The sequence below is a fragment of the Schistocerca gregaria genome, chromosome 5 (assembly GCF_023897955.1).
Source record: "Schistocerca gregaria isolate iqSchGreg1 chromosome 5, iqSchGreg1.2, whole genome shotgun sequence".
Taxonomy (NCBI): Eukaryota; Metazoa; Arthropoda; class Insecta; order Orthoptera; family Acrididae; genus Schistocerca; species Schistocerca gregaria.
The window spans coordinates 56,820,668-56,839,474 of NC_064924.1; positions in this window are offsets into that span (position 1 = coordinate 56,820,668).

The window sequence follows — 18,807 nt, forward strand, 5'->3', positions numbered from 1 at the left end:
AGAGATTTAGGAACCAGGTTTTAAATTATTTCCAGCGGCAGATGTAGACTCTGACCACAATCTATCGATTATGAACTGTAGATTAAAATTGAACAAACTGCAAATAGGTGATAGTATAAGGAGATGGGACCTGGACAAACTGACTCAACCAGAGGTTGTACATATTTTCAGAGAGGGCATAAAGGAACAATAGGCAGGAATGGGGGAAAGAAATACTGTAGAAGAAGAATGGGTAGCTTTCAGAGATGAAATAGTGAAGGCAGCAGAGGATGAATAAGGTAAAAAGACGAGGGCTAGTAGAAATCCTTGGGTAACAGAAGAAATATTGAATTTAATTGATGAAAGGAGAAAATATAAAAATGCAGTAAATGAAGCAGGTAAAAAGGAATACAAACGTCTCAAAAATGAGATCGACAGGAAGTGCAAAATGGCTAAGCAGCGATGGCTAGAAGACAAATGTAAGGATGTAGAGGCTTATCTCACTAGGGGTAAGATAGATACTGTCTACAGGAAAATTAAAGAGACCTTTGGAGAAACGAGAATTACTTGTATGAATATCAAGAGCTGAGATGGAAACCCAGTTCTAAGCAAAGAAGGGAAAGCAGAAAGGTGGAAGGTGTATATAGAGGGTCTATACAAGGGAGATGTACTTGAGGACAATACTATGGAAATGGAAGAGGATGTAGATGATGATGAAATGGGATGTACTATACTGCGTGAAGAGTTTCACAGAGCACTGAAAGACCTGAGTCGAAACAAGGCCCCCGGAGTAGACAAAATTCCATTAGAACTACTGACGACCTTGGGAGAGCCAGTCGTGACAAAACTCTACCATCTGGTGAGCAAGATGTATGAAACAGGCGAAATACCCTCAGACTTTAAGAAGAATATAATAATTCCAATCCCAAAGAGAGCAGGTGTTGACAGATGTGAAAATTACCTAACTATCAGTTTAATAAGTCACAGCTGCAAAATACGAACGCGAATTCTTTACAGACGAATGGAAAAACTAGTAGAATCCGACCTCGGGGAAGTTCAGTTTGGATTCCGTAGAAATGTTGGAACACGTGAGGCAATACTGACCCTACGACTTATCTTAGAAGGTAGATTAAGGAAGGGCAAACCTACGTTTCTAGCATTTGTAGACTTAGAGAAAGCTTTTGACAATGTTGACTGGAATACTCTCTTCAAATTCTGAAGGTGGCAGGGGTAAAATACAGGGAGCGAAAGGCTATTTACAATTTGTACAGAAACCAGATGGCCGTTATAAGAGTCGAGGGACATAAAAGGGAAGCAGTGGTTGGGAAGGGAGTGAGACAGGGTTGTAGCCTCTCCTCCATGTTATTCAATCTGTATATTGAGCAAGCAGTGAAGGAAACAAAACAAAAATGTGGAGTAGGTATTAAATTTGGAGAAGAAATAAAAACTTTGAGGTTCGCCGATGACATTGTAATTCTGTCAGACAGCAAAGGACTTGGAAGAGCAGTTGAACGGAATGGATAGTGTCTTGAAAGGAGGATATAAGATCAACAAAAGCAAAACGAGCATAATGGAATGTAGTCGAATTAATTCGGGTGATGCTGAGGGAATTAGATTAGGAAATGAGACACTTAAAGAAGTAAAGGAGTTTTGCTATTTGGGGAGCAAAATAACTGATGATGCTCGAAGTAGAGAGGATGTAAAATGTAGACTGGCAATGGCAAGGAAAGCGTTTCTGAAGAAGAGAAATTTGTTAACATCGAGTATAGATTTAGGTGTCAGGAAGTCGTTTCTGAAAGTATTTGTATGGAGTGTAGCCATGCATGGAAGTGAAACATGGACGATAAATAGTTTGGACAAGAAGAGAATAGAAGCTTTCGAAATGTGGTGCTACAGGAGAATGCTGAAGATTAGATGGGTAGATCACATAACTAATGAGGAAGTATTGAATCGGATTGGGGAGAAGAGAAGTTTATGGCACAACTTGACCAGAAGAAGGGATCGGTTGGCAGGACATGTTCTGAGGCATCAAGGGATCACCAATTTAGTATTGAAGGGCAGCGTGGAGGGTACAAATTGTAGAGGGAGACCAAGAGATGAATACACTAAGCAGATTCAGAAGGATGTAGGTTGCAGTAGGTATTGGGAGATGAAGACGCTTGCACAGGATAGAGTAGCATGGAGAGCTGGATCAAACCAGTCTCAGGACTGAAGACCACAACAACAACATGGTTTACTAATGTTGTCTTCAGCGTGAATTTGATGACGAGTCTGATATGTCAAAGTTCTCACACGTGGCATGATAACGTGGCTTCGACATTCTGTTTAGTTTCCTACCACTTGATGCAGGAGCTGTAGCTATATGTAAGGAAGCCCGGTGAGCTGCTCATTACTGAGTGATTGTGTATCTGAAGCTGTTGTAACCTCGGTGTTTAAGTACCAAAATTTGCACCTTACGTTACGAGCAACGAAATACTATACTGACTCGTAAAACTGCATCAGATTCCATGAAAGTGTAGTTCTGGTGGGTTGTTGCCCGTTTAAAATAATACTCATCTGTTCTATTACGTTTCAAGGATCTATCTTAACTATGCGTGTATTGTAGTGATAATTGAATTCTTAAGTGTTGAGTTAAAAAAATTGCGAGGTTTCCTCTTTTAATATTATGTTTTTTTTTATTTTATATAATATGAATATGCAATTGCAAGTGTGCTGTTGTTGGTTTATGTTTCAGTTGCGTGGAGCGCAGTGTATTTCGTCCGGTATGGTGGGGCGTGGCCGCCGCCAGGGGAACTGTGGTTCGTTAGACCGGGCTCCATGTTGCTGGCCTTCTGTCTCGATCTCGTCCTTAAGTTGAGTATTGCTGTTCTCTTTGTTCCTGGCTCTGTTAGGCCGTTAAGCTTTGTAGCTCGTTCCTCCGTCGCTTTGGCGAATGCACCTTTCGCTCGAAGTATGAATTTAAACCTGTAAAACTGAGTTTCACTCCGGTTCCCGATCAGATTGCTGAAGACTCCGCCTTATTAATTCTGTATTGCCTTATCAGAAATTTGTTTATTATATTTGTACCTTATGTGCTGATGCTCAAGTTTGATTTTTATAAAATTGGGTTTCATGTGCGTATGTTCACAGGGAATGTTCAGATACGGAGGCCCTCTTTTTTATTGTCTGTTATTTTAGTTAGTGCCTACCCGTTCTGGCATCAACTGGATTAGTCCTTAGTCAGAAGTTAGTGCGTCCGGTGTTTTCATTGCCGAGCATTGAAGTTTTACAAGTTGCTTATAGTATTACTTGTGTACCTTATGTTATGCCTTAATATTATACCTAGGTATGAATTTATATTGTAAAAGAGAAGTCATTGTACAGGATAGTCTTGAAGGTTCAGAGTTTGGCAAGTTTTGATTCTATTAAGTATTTACACAAACAGAAATGTTATTAATGTTTTATGCATTTGTTATGTAGATTATAACAGTTTAAGAAAAATTTTTGTTGTTCCGCTGTGAGGTTGTTAAATTTATCTGTTTTACTGTATTTAAAATGTGCAAGGTAATAAACATTCCTCAATGCAAGCGGTGTATATCTGGTAACTATGGCCCTGCTGTTTACTTTCGTATTATTGGACGCAAATAGCGTGTCCCAAGTGGAAATGATGGCTTCCACGTCCAGAGAAGTTTTATCATCGTCATTTTGGTCTGAAAGACAATTTGACACTTACATGTAATGTGGCCCAACAGGAGTATGATATTGTTAACGTTCCAGCTCCAGAGCACCACTGTATATGAAAGACATAAAAACAGGTGATAAATGTTTTATCCTACATTTAATGTAAATCAGGAGTTGGTTCTCATGGCCAGATGGCACATACAGAGACATGAAACGGACTGACAAAAACATGTTATTTTGTCTTACGAAGAAACGTATTAGATATGTTAGTCTTGTGCTTATTTTCACAGCAACGTCTCACCTACATGAAAGGAGAATTTTTCTCGTGTGAATAACAGAAAATCTTACGATGAAATAGGAAATTATAAGGGCACCAAAAAGACGATACTCCATATGCGCCGCGAGGGGTAGCCGAGCGGTCTCAGGCGCCTTGTCACGGTCCGCGCGGCTCCCCCCGTCGGAGGTTCGAATCCTCTCTCGGGCATGGGTGTGTGTGTTGCTGTAAGCGCAAGTTAGTTTAAGTGAGATTAAGTAGCGTGTAAGCTTATGGACCGATGACGTCAGCAGTTTGGTGCCTCAAGACCTTACCACAAATTTCCAAAATTTTTGCTTCATGTGCCCACAGTGATTAGACAGAAAAGGGGGTCAATCATTCTACACATGACATAATATATGCAATCAACACTGTGAAGTTATTTATGAACAGTGTTCTATTTTATGAGCATATCTTGTGGTGTAGATCAGTAATCTGAGAGTTATTCAATCTCAGGAAGTTACAATTTATGATACTGAATGTCATATGATACTTAAACACACTATTACAATTAATGCTGATTCTGTCTCACCAACACCTTCAAAATTTGACAATATTTCCTTTAATAACAAAATTTTGTATTGGTTTTAAGTTAGGGGTCTGACAGACCTCCCTCATGCATTTTTGCGAATTCTATCACCCACGCATCGAAGGGCTAAACCCACTGTTCTTCTTATGAACATAGTCGGGCGCCCACACACCTGACATCAGCTACAGCTTGAAAACACGGGAAGTCATCAGATGGAATACATTATGATGAAACAGAGATTCCGAAATCAGATATCTGATTGTAAGTCGTGCCAGGAAGAGCACACGGTAATTTAAGACGATCGTCAGGTTGAATCAATGTGTTAAGAAGTGCGATATTGAGTGCACTGAGAAATGATGAGGTGCGTTTGAAATTGTGCGTGGATGTAGATACTGCGATACAAGATATCTCGCTGCGAAGCTTAGTTGGGTGTCTGTTTGGTAGACAAGGGATCCAGATTAAAGTCAAAGTCTGACAGATCTTTGGAAGACTTTCGAATAAACAACGCAGAAGGGATGGATAATATTCCTTCAGAATTTCTCACCAAGGGCGTGAGTGATATCTAAAGGGTTATTCGTGTGTAGAACCTATGAGACTGGAGACAAAAGAACTGGACTAAAAGAAGGATATCATCCATGCAATCCTGAAGATACAAAGCAAATAAGTACGAGAAAAAGAAACTGATGATTTGTTTTACGACAATCAATCTGGCTTCCGGAAAGGTTAAGGCAATAAAGAAGCAGTTCTGAAGCTGCGATTGACAATGACGACAGAACTCGATCTAGAAAAAGCGTTCGACAGTATAAAATGGTACAAGATGTCTGAAATTCTCAGAGAAGTAGGAATACGGAAAATATATCACAAAGGAGGGGTATTACACAATACGAACAAGACCAGCAAGGAACAACACAGCGACGTGTATATTGGCGAAGCGAGGATGGAGACAAAAGAAAGTTCCAGCAATGGGACTTACGTTCACTGCGAAAGGATATGAAAGGTAAGTTTCGCTGAAGACACTGCTGTCCTCGGTGAAGATAAGGAAAAGGTACAGGAGCTATTGCATGGAATGAGCGATCTACTAAGTAAAAAAAATTATTGAAAGTAAAAAGATCTGCAGTGCGACCAAGGTACTAAATTGTTTTCATTTGACATTACGAAACTATATACTAACGTACCTGTTCAAACGACGATTGAAATCATTGAAAAAAATCTTACGTACTTTTAAAAAAGATATTTCTGACGGTCAAATCACTGATATAATTCGTTTGCTAATTTTTCAGTGACAAATTATACCACCAGCCTGACAGTCTAGCATTGGATATCCGACTGGCAGTCATCTTGGCCTCTGGATGAGAAATTTTTCAATAATTTTTCAAGTGCTGATTTTGGTATTTTGTCTTATGCACGGTACGTAGATGATACTCTGATCGTACACAGTGGTTCCCGGAAAGGAATTCAACACTTGTCTGAAATTTTTATTAATCTTCGTGAAAAAATTAGCTTCGCTTGTGAGTTAGAAAATAACAACCGTCAGCTTGATTACTTGGGTCTCAGCTCTGCTGCTGATAACGAGGGACTTACTTTCAGTATTTTTCGATAACCCACTAATACATATCAAACTGTGCCCGCTAGTCCAGTGCATCATTTCCATAAGAAAGCATTTTTCCATTCAGCCATTCATCGTGTAGTCTCTCTACCTTTTTCACCCGACAAGTTTCATGAAGATAACTTCTCTTAACTTTGCATTCTGCCTTACGGCAGGTCTTGTCATGGGGGAAGCCTCGTCAGAGAGGTCCACCGCATGAGCGTCTAGGGAAGTGATTCTGGTGGTTGTTTCCCACTGATGGAGATGAAATGATAATGACGACAACACAACACTCAGTTCCTGAGTGGAGAAAACCTCCGACCCATCCGAGAATCGAACCCGGGTCCCTTAGCGTGACTGACCGCCGCACTGACCACTCAGCTTTGGGGGCGGAGTAATGAAGATATGAACACAATAAAAATTACTGCAGTTAATAACGGGTATGATCCCACAGTCGTTGACAAGATTTTTAAAGTCAAAACTGATTCTAAAGTTGACAGTATAGGGAGAAGTACTATTCCTACAGTAACGAGTATAGAAGTGTTTCCTCGATATCATTTCTAGGCCGTATTTCGTATAAACTTCGTCGTCTTTTGATTAAAAAATATGGATTCAAAGCTGTATTTTGCACGAACAATAACTTACAAAAAAAAGTCTCATCCACAATATCAAGTCCGCATTTGCTCCGATACATAATTCAGAAGTGTCTAAAATCACTTGTGATAAGTGTCCCGTTTGTTATATAGGACAAAGCGGAAGCTCTTTTAGTGTCAGGTACAAGGAACAATTGTTGGGAAAAAGAGGAATTAATGTACACAACTCAACTTTTGTGATCATCTGCCAATTTCCGGACCCAGACCGAAACGCGTTGAAGAATTTTCCATTTTACATAAAGAAAGATCGTAAGCTCGATATACTCGAAGAGCTAGATGTTCAAGCATATTTCTAAGAACAAAGGCCTCATCCTCAATGAACTGTTACAACTTCTTCTTTTCTCCTTCCTTTGCTACTGCCTTTGTCCTGCATCGTGCGCAGGGTCTACATCTACATCCATACTCCGCAAGCCATCTGACGGTGTGTGGCGGAGGGTACCTTGAGTACCTCTATCGGCTCTCCTTTCTATTCCAGACTCGTATTATTCGTGGAAAGAAGGATTGTCGGTATGCTTCTGTGTGGGCTCTAATCTCTCTGATTTTGTCCTCATGGTCTCTTCGCGAGATATACGTAGGAGGAAGCAATATACTGCTTGACTCTTCGGTGAAGGTATGTTCTCGAAACTTTAACAAAAGCCCGTACCGAGCTACTGAGCGTCTCTCCTGCAGAGTCTTCCACTGGAGTTTATCTATCATCTCCGTAACGCTTTCGCGATTTCTAAATGCTACTGTAAAGAAGCTCGCTGCTCTCCGTTGGATCTTATCTATCTCTTCTATCAACCTTATCTCGTACGGATCCCACACTGCTCAGCAGTATTCAAGCAGTGGGCTAACAAGCGTACTGTATCCTACTTCCTTTGTTTTCGGGTTGCATTTCCTTAGGATTCTTCCAATGAATCTCAGTCTGGCATCTGCTTTACCGACGATCAACTTTATATGATCATTCCATTTTAAATCACTCCTAATGCGTACTCCCAGATAATTTATGGAATTAACTGCTTCCAGTTGCTGACCTGCTATTTTGTAGCTAAATGATAAGGGATCTATCTTTCTATGTATTCGCATCACATTACACTTGTCTACATTGAGATTCAATTACCATTCCCTGCACCATGCGTCAATTCGCTGCAGATCCTCCTGCATTTCAGTACAATTTTCCATTGTTACAAACTCTCGATACACAACAGCATCATCTGCTAAAAGCCTCAGTGAACTTCCGATGTCATCCACAAGGTCATTTATGTACATTTTGAATAGCAGCGGTCCTATAACACTCCCCTGTGGCACACCTGAAATCACTGTTACTTCGGAAGACTTCTCTCCATTGAGAATGACATGCTGCGTTCTGTTATCTAGGAACTCTTCAATCCTATCACACAATTGGTCTGATAGTCCATATGGTCTTACTTTGTTCATTAAACGACTGTGGGGAACAGTATCAAATGCCTTGCGGAAGTCAAGAAACACGGCATCTGCTTGTGAACCCGTGTGTATGGCCCTCTGAGTCTCGTGGACGAACAGCGGAAGCTAGGTTTCACTCGGCCGTGTACATCTACATCTACATGTACATCTACATGACTAATCTGCAATTCACATTTAAGTGCTTGGCAGAGGGTTCATCGAACCACAATCATACTATCTCTCTACCATTCCACTCCCTAACAGCGCGCGGGAAAAACGAACACCTAAACCTTTCTGTTCGAGCTCTGATTTCTCGTATTTTATTTTGATGATCATTCCTACCTATGTAGGTTGGGCTCAACAAAATATTTTCGCATTCGGAAGAGAAAGTTGGTGACTGTAATTTCATAAAAAGATCTCGCCGCGACGAAAAACGTCTTTGCTGTAATAACTTCCATCCCAATTCGCGTATCATATCTGCCACAATCTCTCCCCTATTAAGTGATAATACAAAACGAGCTGCCATTTTTTGCACCCTTTCGTTGTCCTAGGTCAATCCCACCTGGTAAGAATCCCACACCGCGCAGCAATATTCTAACAGAGGACGAACGAGTGTAGTGTAAGCTGTCTCTTTAGTGGACTTGTTGCATCTTCTAAGTGTCCTGCCAATGAAACGCAACCTTTGGCTCCCCTTCCCCACAATATTATCTATGTGGTCTTTCCAACTGAAGTTGTTCGTAATTTTAACACCCAGGTACTTAGTTGAATTTACAGCCTTGAGAATTGTACTATTTATCGAGTAATCGAATTCCAACGGATTTCTTTTGGAACTCATGTGGATCACCTCACACTTTTCGTTATTTAGTGTCAACTGCCACCTGCCACACCATACAGCAATCTTTTCTAAATCGCTTTGCAATTGATACTGGTCTTCGGATGACCTTACTAGACGGTAAATTACAGCATCATTTGCGAACAACCTAAGAGAACTGCTCAGATTGTCACCCAGGTCATTTATATAGATCAGGAACAGCAGAGGTCCCAGGACGCTTCCCTGGGGAACACCTGATATCACTTCAGTTTTACTCGATGATTTGCCGTCTATTACTACGAACTGCGACCTTCCCAACAGGAAATCACGAATCCAGTCACACAACTGAGATGATACCCCTTAGGCCCACAGCTTGATTAGAAGTCGCTTGTGAGGAACGGTGTCAAAAGCTTTCTGGAAATCTAGAAATACGGAATCAACTTGAGATCCCCTGTCGATAGCGGCCATTACTTGGTGCGAATAAAGAGCTAGCTGCGTTGCACAAGAGAGATGTTTTCTGAAACCATGCTGATTACGTATCAATAGATCGTTTCCTTCGAGGTGATTCATAATGTTTGAATACAGTATATGCTCCAAAACCCTACTGAAAACCGACGTCAATTAGATGGATTACTCCTACTACCCTTCTTAAACACTGGTGCGACCTGCGCAATTTTCCAATCTGTAGGTACAGACCTATCGGTGAGCGAGCGGTTGTATATGAGTGCTAAGTAGGGAGCTATTGTATCAGCGTAATCTGAAGGGAACCTAATCGGTATACAATCAGGACCTGAAGACTTGCCCGTATCAAGCGATTTGAGTTGCTTCGCAACCCCTAAGGTATCTACTTCCAAGAAAATCATGCTAGCAGCTGTTCGTGTTTCAAATTCTGGAATATTCCATTCGTCTTCCTTGGTGAAGGAATTTTGGAAAACTGCGTTCAATAACTCCGCTTTAGCGGCACAGTCGTCGGTAACAGTACCATCGGCACTGCGCAGCGAAGGTATTGACTGCGTCTTGCCGCTTGTGTACTTTACATAGTACCAGAATTTCTTCGGATTTTCTACCAAATTTCGAGACAATGTTTCGTTGTGGAACCTATTCAAGGCATTTTGCATTAAAGTCCGTGCCAAATTTCGAGCGTCTGTAAATTTTTGCCAATCTTTGGGATTTCGCGTTCTTCTGAACTTAGCATGCTTTTTCCGTTGGCTCTGCAACAGCGTTCGGATCTGTTTTGTGTACCACGGGGGATCCGTTCCATCTCTTACCACGTGAAGATTTAACTACTGAGTTACATAAAATCGAATCGAAATGTCAAAAAGTCTGTAATGACGTAAAAACACAAATTTGTGAGCATTTCCAACCTATTTTTTTGCGGCATGAAAATGCATTAAAGAATCACGAAGCAGCCATAAAAGAACTGCAAACTATTGTTCATGAAAACCATGAGACCTTGCAAGCTGCATATATCGATTCGGTTACATAACTTGCAAAAACTCAAGAAAACGTAAAGGACACAGTAGATACTCTGAAAATTGGATGAAGTTAGTTCATTATCAGAGAAAGTAGTTGAACTTTCGGATCAGCTAAATAATTTACCTACGAAGGTAGATGATAATCTGAATGACACAAAACCGGTAGTCTTTAATGACACAGAAGAGTGCGAACAAATTAGGAAATTCAAACAAAGTCTGAATCAAATTAGTACAAAACACCAAAGAGAAATCCGGGAAGTACAAGATGAGCTGACACAGGTAATACAAGAATTACGTATTTCAGAGGACACTCGCGCTCCATAACGGGAAGAGGGACATAGAAATACCGAACAGCCACAAAATAATAACACAGGGCACTTCGGAAATCATGAAAGAAATTGGCAAGGTACACCGAATTTTGAGATGGAACCGCCGAAACGATGTAACAATGACCGAAATGCGACTCGTCGACAAGATTATTTTGACTATAAGCTGTTCATTACTACACGTAAATTCAAAACATTTAAGAATTCGGGCAACGGCATTCATCCACAAGCGTGGCTTCATCCATTCTCTCATTGTTTTCCTCCCAACTGGTCATTAGAACACAGATTAGAATTCATGTGTGGGTACTTGGAGAATGAACCAGCTGTAAAACATGGCATCTAATGATGAAACATTTCGAACAATCTGAATTTCCCAGTCTTGTGAAATATTTTGAAGACATGTTGCACAAAAATCAGTACCTGTCAAACCCATACAGCCCCTCAGAACTCATCCGCATTTGCTTAATCAAATTACCTGAACATTTACGGAGTATTATTTTGGCAGGACGTTGCAAAGACGACATTGAAGCTTTTCAGAAGCTCTTACAACAATTGGAAATTAACACTGACAATCGCGGGACGCTAAAACAGGGACACAACAATTGCAGGTCACATCCGTCGCAATTCCGCGATGAAAGAATTAATAACTGGACACGACAAGGCTATTCTCACAACACAAATCGTGACCAAAACAGACATCACCCGTATGACAACCGTTGGCAGAGTAGTAATAATTACAGGGAAAGATCACCTCTCAGCGGTAGTGACTATCACAGAGACAATCAGAGAAACAGACAATATGGGAACCAAAATAATTATTATCAGGGGAGACAGAATAACTTTGGACGCAACGGTCCAGCGCGCAGTTACGATTCAGGGATAAATTCTCCACCACGTGACCGACAAGAAAGAAACTATGGAATCTACCGACATGATGACAGACGATATGATCGTAATGACATACCTGAATTGCATCAGAATTGGCGGAATTAAAACAGGGTGGGGCCCTCTCGACAAGGTGAATTTGTAGAAGTTAGGTCTCCTAATCCCAATAACGACGCGCGCCAACAAAGAGACAGACAATGACTCGCACCGCAGGCAGCCACGTGCGCCGGCTGGCTCAGAGAAAAATAACATAGACGCTAACATTTAGAAAAATTCCAGTATTCCTTACCGACGTATACAACATGATAATTGCTTTGAAGTTGAAACTCTGTCCACTAGGAAGAGTAAAGGCTTGCACCACATGTAAAACCATTTATTGAGAGATAATCTGCCTTTTAACTTTGTCTTTGCCACTTCACATTTCTAGTACGCTTTGTCAGACTTAGAAACTGTTACCATGCAACAATGTTTAAAGTTACATAGCCAGTCAAGAACCAAGAGAACTTATTTAAACTGTGGAGATCCCACCAAGATTTACGAATTGCATTGTTGTAGTGAACAGACGACACAGTGTTATTGTGTGTGTACATTCTTGCTTGTTAGTTGCACGATTACGTAACAACTATAAGGCTCACATACTTTGAACATTTACCAGTACTGCTAATGAGATTTTAATGCAACATTTTCGTTTACTTGAAAATGCATTCTGAAGTTAAAGTTCTTTCTGTGAGATACCAGATGACACAGTGGTTAGTATATGTGACAGCTACACGATTTTATCACGACGCTACTAATGAGTGACGATTTACAATGTTGCTTTTGCGGTGTTTCTGTTTTATATCTGCACAGTTTTTCTGAATTATTCTGGAAAGTAAAACATGTTTCAGTAGTAACTTTTGTGGTATAGCTACAATGAGACAGCCTTTTCCATAGTACAATACGTTACAGCACAGTACTTTCTTCATCATGGCAATAAGCGTAATAACTAAGATATCTATACGCAAAGCATTTCACTTTTGTTTATCATGAGGTCAGTACACTGACTTCTGTAGAACTTACCTTTCGGAGGACAATAACTGCGACACTTCCACAGAGATTATCTTACAACAAGACGCACAGTTTAGCGCTGCGGGACACACATTTGAGTGATTAATTTTGTACTTGAACCATTTATTTTTCAAGATTTTTGAATTACAAAGAAAGTTTTCCGTGATACATTTCACTCCATTCCTGTCATCTGTAACACCTGAGGGTATAATTACATTAATCCTCAGGGGGGGGGGGGTGGTGCACGCTTACTTTGTGTATCATGTGTTTGGCAAGCACAAGGAGCCCCAGCGAATATGGTATTTGCTTATACAACTTTACACATCGGTACCATATTTCTCTAACACAGAATTTCTCTAACACAGGTATCTGATCATTTAACTGAGAGACAAATATTTATTTTACTACATCAGTGACAGATGTATACGTAATTACACGGTTGGATAACTTCACACTTATGAAATTGTATTTTGTCTGTACTTTGTGAAATGTTCATATTTTTTCAGAACCATTGTGATACTATGAGAACTTTCAATGATGTATTTGGTATGAGATCATGATTTTTAAAGTAAGTTTGAGGTAGATGACACTATTGAAATGAGCAGAGAATATTTTTTAGTTTCTGAAATTATTGCAGAAAGCTATGACGTTTTTGAGATTTGACTGAGGTGTTGTTGTGTAAGTAGGCTGTTTAGGTTTTTTTTATTGGTAACGCCGCCGCCACGTAGCGCTCTATATAAAAATCACTGGCTGTGCCATGTGCAGTCTGTGGCTGGTTTGCATTGTTGTCTGCCATTGTAGTGTTGGGCAGCGGCAGCTGGATGCTAACAGCGCGTAGCGTTGCGCAGTTGGAGGTGAGCCACCAGCAGTGGTGGACGAGGGGAGAGAGATAGCGGAGTTTTGAAATTGGTAAGAATTGGTGTCATAAACTGATTTATATATTATGACTATTAAGGTAAATACATTGTCTGTTCTGTATTAAAATCTTCCATTCGCTAACTATGCCTGTCAGTAGTTAGTGCCTTCAGTAGTTTGAATATTTTATTTAGCTGGCAGTAGTGGTGCTCGCTGTATTGCAGTAGCTTGAGTAACGAAGATTTTTGTGAGGTAAGTGATTTGTGAAACGTATAGGTTAATGTTAGTCAGGGCCATTCTTTCGTAGGGATTTTTGAAAGTCAGATTGCGTTGCGCTAAAAACTATTGTGTGTCAGTTTAACCACAGTCGTGTATAATTTTTCTAAGGGGACGTTTCAGTTGTTGTTGTTGTTGCGGTCTTCAGTCCTGAGACTGGTTTGATGCAGCTCTCCATGCTACTCTATCCTGTGCAAGCTTCTTCATCTCCCAGTACCTACTGCAACCTACATCCTTCTGAATCTGCTTAGTGAAGTCATCTCTTGGTCTCCCTCTAAGATTTTTACCCTCAACGCTGCCCTCCAATACTAAATTGGTGATCCCTTGATGCCTCAGAATATGTCCAACCAACCGATCCCTTCATCTGGTCAAGTTGTGCCACAAACGTCTCTTCTCCCCAATCCTATTCAATACCTCCTCATTAGTTATGTGATCTACCCATCTAATCTTCAGCATTCTTCTGTAGCACCACATTTCGAAAGTTTCTATTCTCTTCTGGTCTAAACTATTTATCGTCAATGTTTCACTTCCATGCATGGCTACACTCCATACAAATACTTTCAGAAATGACTTCCTGACACTTAAATCTATACTCGATGTTAACAAATTTCTCTTCTTCAGAAACGCTTTCCTTGCCATTGCCAGTCTACATTTTATATCCTCTCTACTTCGACCATCATCAGTTATTTTGCTCCCCAAATAGCAAAACTCCTTTACCACTTTAAGTGTCTCATTTCCTAATCTAATTCCCTCAGCATCACCCGATTTCATTTGACTACATTCCATTATCCTCGTTTTGCTTTTCTTGGTGTTCATCTTGTATCCTCCTTTTAAGACACTATCCATTCTGTTCAACTGCTCTTCCAAGTCCTTTGCTGTCTCTGACAGAATTACGATGTCATCGGCGAACCTCAAAGTTTTTATTTCTTCTCCATGGATTTTAATACCTACTCCACATTTTTGTTTTGTTTCCTTTACTGCTTGCTCAATATACAGTTCGAATAACATCGGGAGAGGCTACAACCCTGTCTCACTCCCTTCCCAACCACTGCTTCCCTTTCATTTCCCTCTACTCTTATAACTGCTTTCTGGTTTCTGTACAAATTATAAATAGCCTTTCGCTCCCTGTATTTTACCGCTGCCACCTTTAGAATTTGAAAGAGAGTATTCCAGTCAACATTGTCAAAAGCTTTCTCTAGGTCTACAAATGCTAGAAACGTAGGTTTGCCCTTCCTTAATCTAGCTTCTAAGATAAGTCATAGGGTCAGTATTGCCTCACGTGTTCCAACATTTCTACGGAATCCAAACTGGTCTTCCCCGACGTCTGCTTCTACCACTTTTTCCATTCGTCTGTAAATAATTTGCGTTAGAATTTTGCAGCTGTGACTTATTAAACTGATAGTTCGGTAATTTTCACATCTGTCAACACCTGCTTTCTTTGGGATTGGAATTATTATATTCTTCTTGAAGTCTGAGGGTATTTCACCTGTCTCATACATCTTGCTCACCAGATGGTAGAGTTTTGTCACGACTGGCTCTCCCAAGGTCGTCAGTAGTTCCAATGGAATGTTGTCTACTCCCGGGGCCTTGTTTCGACTTACGTCTTTCAGTGCTCTGTCAAACTCTTCACGCGGTATCGTATCTCCCATTTCATCTTCATCTACATCCTCTTCCATTTTCATAATATTGTCCTCAAGTACATCGCCCTTGTATAGACCCTCTATATACTCCTTCCACCTTTCTGCTTTCCCTTCTTTGCTTAGAACTGGGTTTCTATCTGAGCTCATGATGTTCATAAAAGTGGTTCTCTTATCTCCAAAGGTCTCTTTAATTTTCCTGTAGGCAGTATCTATCTTACCCCTAGTGAGATAAGCCTCTACATCCTTACATTTGTCCTCTAGCCATACCTCCTTAGCCATTTTGCACTTTCTGTCAATCTCATTTTTGAGGCGTCTGTATTCCTTTTTGCCTGCTTCATTTACTGCATTTTTATATTTTCTCCTTTCATCAATTAAATTCAATATTTCTTCTGTTGCCCAAGGATTTCTACTAGCCCTCGTCTTTTTACCTACTTGATCCTCTGCTGCCTTCACTACTTCATCGCTGAAAGCTACCCATTCTTCTTCTACTGTATTTCTTTCCCCCATTCCTGTCAATTGCTCCCTTATGCTTTCCCTGAAACTCTATACAACCTCTGGTTCTTTTAGTTTATCCAGGTCCCATCTCCTTAAATTCCCACCTTTTTGCAGTTTCTTCAGTTTTAATCTACTGGTCATAACCAGCAGATTGTGGTCAGAGTCCACATCTGGCCCTGGTAATTTAAAACCTGGTTCCTAAATCTCTGTCTTGTCATTATATAATCTATTTGAAACCTGTCAGTATCTCCAGGCTTCTTCCATGTCTACAGCATTCTTTTGATTTTTGAACCAAGTGTTAGCTATGATTATGTTGTGCTCTGTGCAAAATTCTACCAGGCGTCTTCCTCTTTCATTTCTTCACCCCAATCCATATTCACTGAGGTGTTATGATGTTATTATTATGACGACGATGTGAATTACGCTGCTGAGGTATGTTTAAGCTGATGCTATATGAGTTATTTGGTTATGCTACGGATCTGTTATGATGAAATATTGAAGAAGTGTCGACGAATATGTATATGTGTAATAAGGTAAGAATAATTGTAGTGGTTAGGGACTCTGGTTTGTGAAAAAGGTTGTTGGAATCCAAGAATCGTACTTTAAGAGTTATGAAATGTGTGTAAATGCATTAATGTATTACAATGCCGACGAAAATTTTTTTGGATACTGTTATATCAATAGCATTTTGTTTCTACAGATTTGTAACGCAAATTCTTGACCTGTGAAATTTTTTATATGAGACTGCCACTGTAGCGGAAACTGGTGTCGTAAATATTTCGGTAAGACAATCACGTGACCACCTGCACGTAATGCGTCGTGGGCACCCAGCTGCGCGACAGCCACCTGACAAAAGAAAGCCATTAGATGAAAAAAAAAGGCCATTATCCTCGCTATTGACATTCCTTTGTTGAAAGAATCGCAAAAACGACACGCTCATTACTTGCATAGATACTTTCTTACATCTGCACACCTGATAATGACAAAGGTCTTTCTACAAGAGTTGAGAGAATTTGTACTAACTTATGAAATGTCACATGACTATTGAATGATATTTTTATGCTTTGCCTTTCATAGTTGCTTATTTCATTTGATATCTGGTTTCCAGCTGTGTTGCAGCATTGGTTTTATAAAATAAAATTAAATGCATTTGCTAATGTGAACACTTTCTGTAAACAGATCTATTAAATAATCATTTTATGATCCATGTTCTTCGAAAAAGGAGCACTTGGAAAGGAAAGAACAATAAGAAGGGATTAATAACAGTTACTGCATACTTAATTTTCTTTTCAACTACTTAGTAATACCTTTTGTAGAATTGGTTTTGTGCTGTACCACTTTAATTATATAGACATTAAGATGTGAATATACATTTCCCTTATCTGCGTTGTTGTCTTTAGTGTACTATTTTTTCTGCTTGTGGGTTTGTCATGTGTAGGTACAAGTTATTACATTTATTGCTGCTTGCTTTACTTAGTTGCCACTTTTTTCATTGCTGTTTGTATTAATTGTTTTGTGCTGCTGCATTGCCTCGTCCCTTAGTTTAGCATCTGAGCTCAGTAGCTTTAAGTTAGCTTAAGATGGGGTAAGCTATAAAAGAGAACAATTGGTGATGAACTGGAAGAAATGCATTGAGAAGCTATAAGAAAATGATTTGGCCAAAAAAGTAGTGTACAGTGGAGAAAAAATATTTTTGAAAGAGGATGTGAACAGAATACAGAAAGAATGCTTGGATAGGATTTTTTTTTTGGCTGGAGCAAATGTTGAAATAAGAGAGACGATCTATGGAATGAAGTTTTGGGTTGGACTGCAGTACCAAATGTTACCCTGAAAACAAACCCTGTCCTTTCCTTTTGTGTTATCCCACTATGTGTTTGTGTACCCTTGTGTATTTGTTTTCTCCCTGTCTCTGTGTACTGTTTCATAGAATTTTTTCTCTTCTAATACTAAGCTACATTCACTATGATGAGGAATACTGTTATCCTCAAATATAATTTGCATTAATAACATGTTACTAACTTTGTAAAGATGTTTACACATTATTTATTCTGTTTTGTTCTAATCTTCATGTGTGAAGTTGAGGTTTCAAAAGTTATTCTGATCTTTTATGTATGTACTTATGTCGTAATTTTTGTAACACTGATATATTTGTTATTTCGATTCTTTTCTAAAGCCTGTATTACTGCAAATGTCATCTGTACTATTATGTTCTTTAATGACATATTTTGTACCTTTGTTATTGTATTCTCATGTTATAAAATTGTAATTGACAGCAGTTCATCAAATTAAGTAACTTGTAAATTACATTTCACTGCACACGGTTCTGTTGGACATAGTATATGGACAATATGTGAGAAGTAGGGACTGTTAGTGCTTGCACATGTGTTGATAATTCAGCAAGGGACTGGATAACAGAATTGCTGGTTCTAAGAACAATTCCGAAAACTTTATGAGTGCACAAGTGGTGGTTATGGACTTGCTATATTATCTGCAAGACTCTTCAGTGGTGATTGTGCACCTGTACAGTCACAGCAGATGGCTGCTGGTAATCTCTACCAGGACTACAGTGGATCTGCACCTCTGGTGGCCCACCAATACCACAATCTCTACCAGGACTACAGTGGGTCTGCTCTATGATGGCCTACCTACCAATATTCTTCAAAACTTCAAATGACTCTGCTGTGGGTTTGCTCTGTTGTGGCCCATTACCTGTCTGCATGTCAAGAGTCAGCACTCTCTTTCCGTTGGAAGGACAACACTACTTCTTCAAGACTACATGGAAATCCACTACTTCCGTGTGCATTCTCTTTTACTGCTCAAACTTTGAGAAGAAAAATCTGCAATTTTACTGTGATGAATGATCAGGACTGTCTTTAT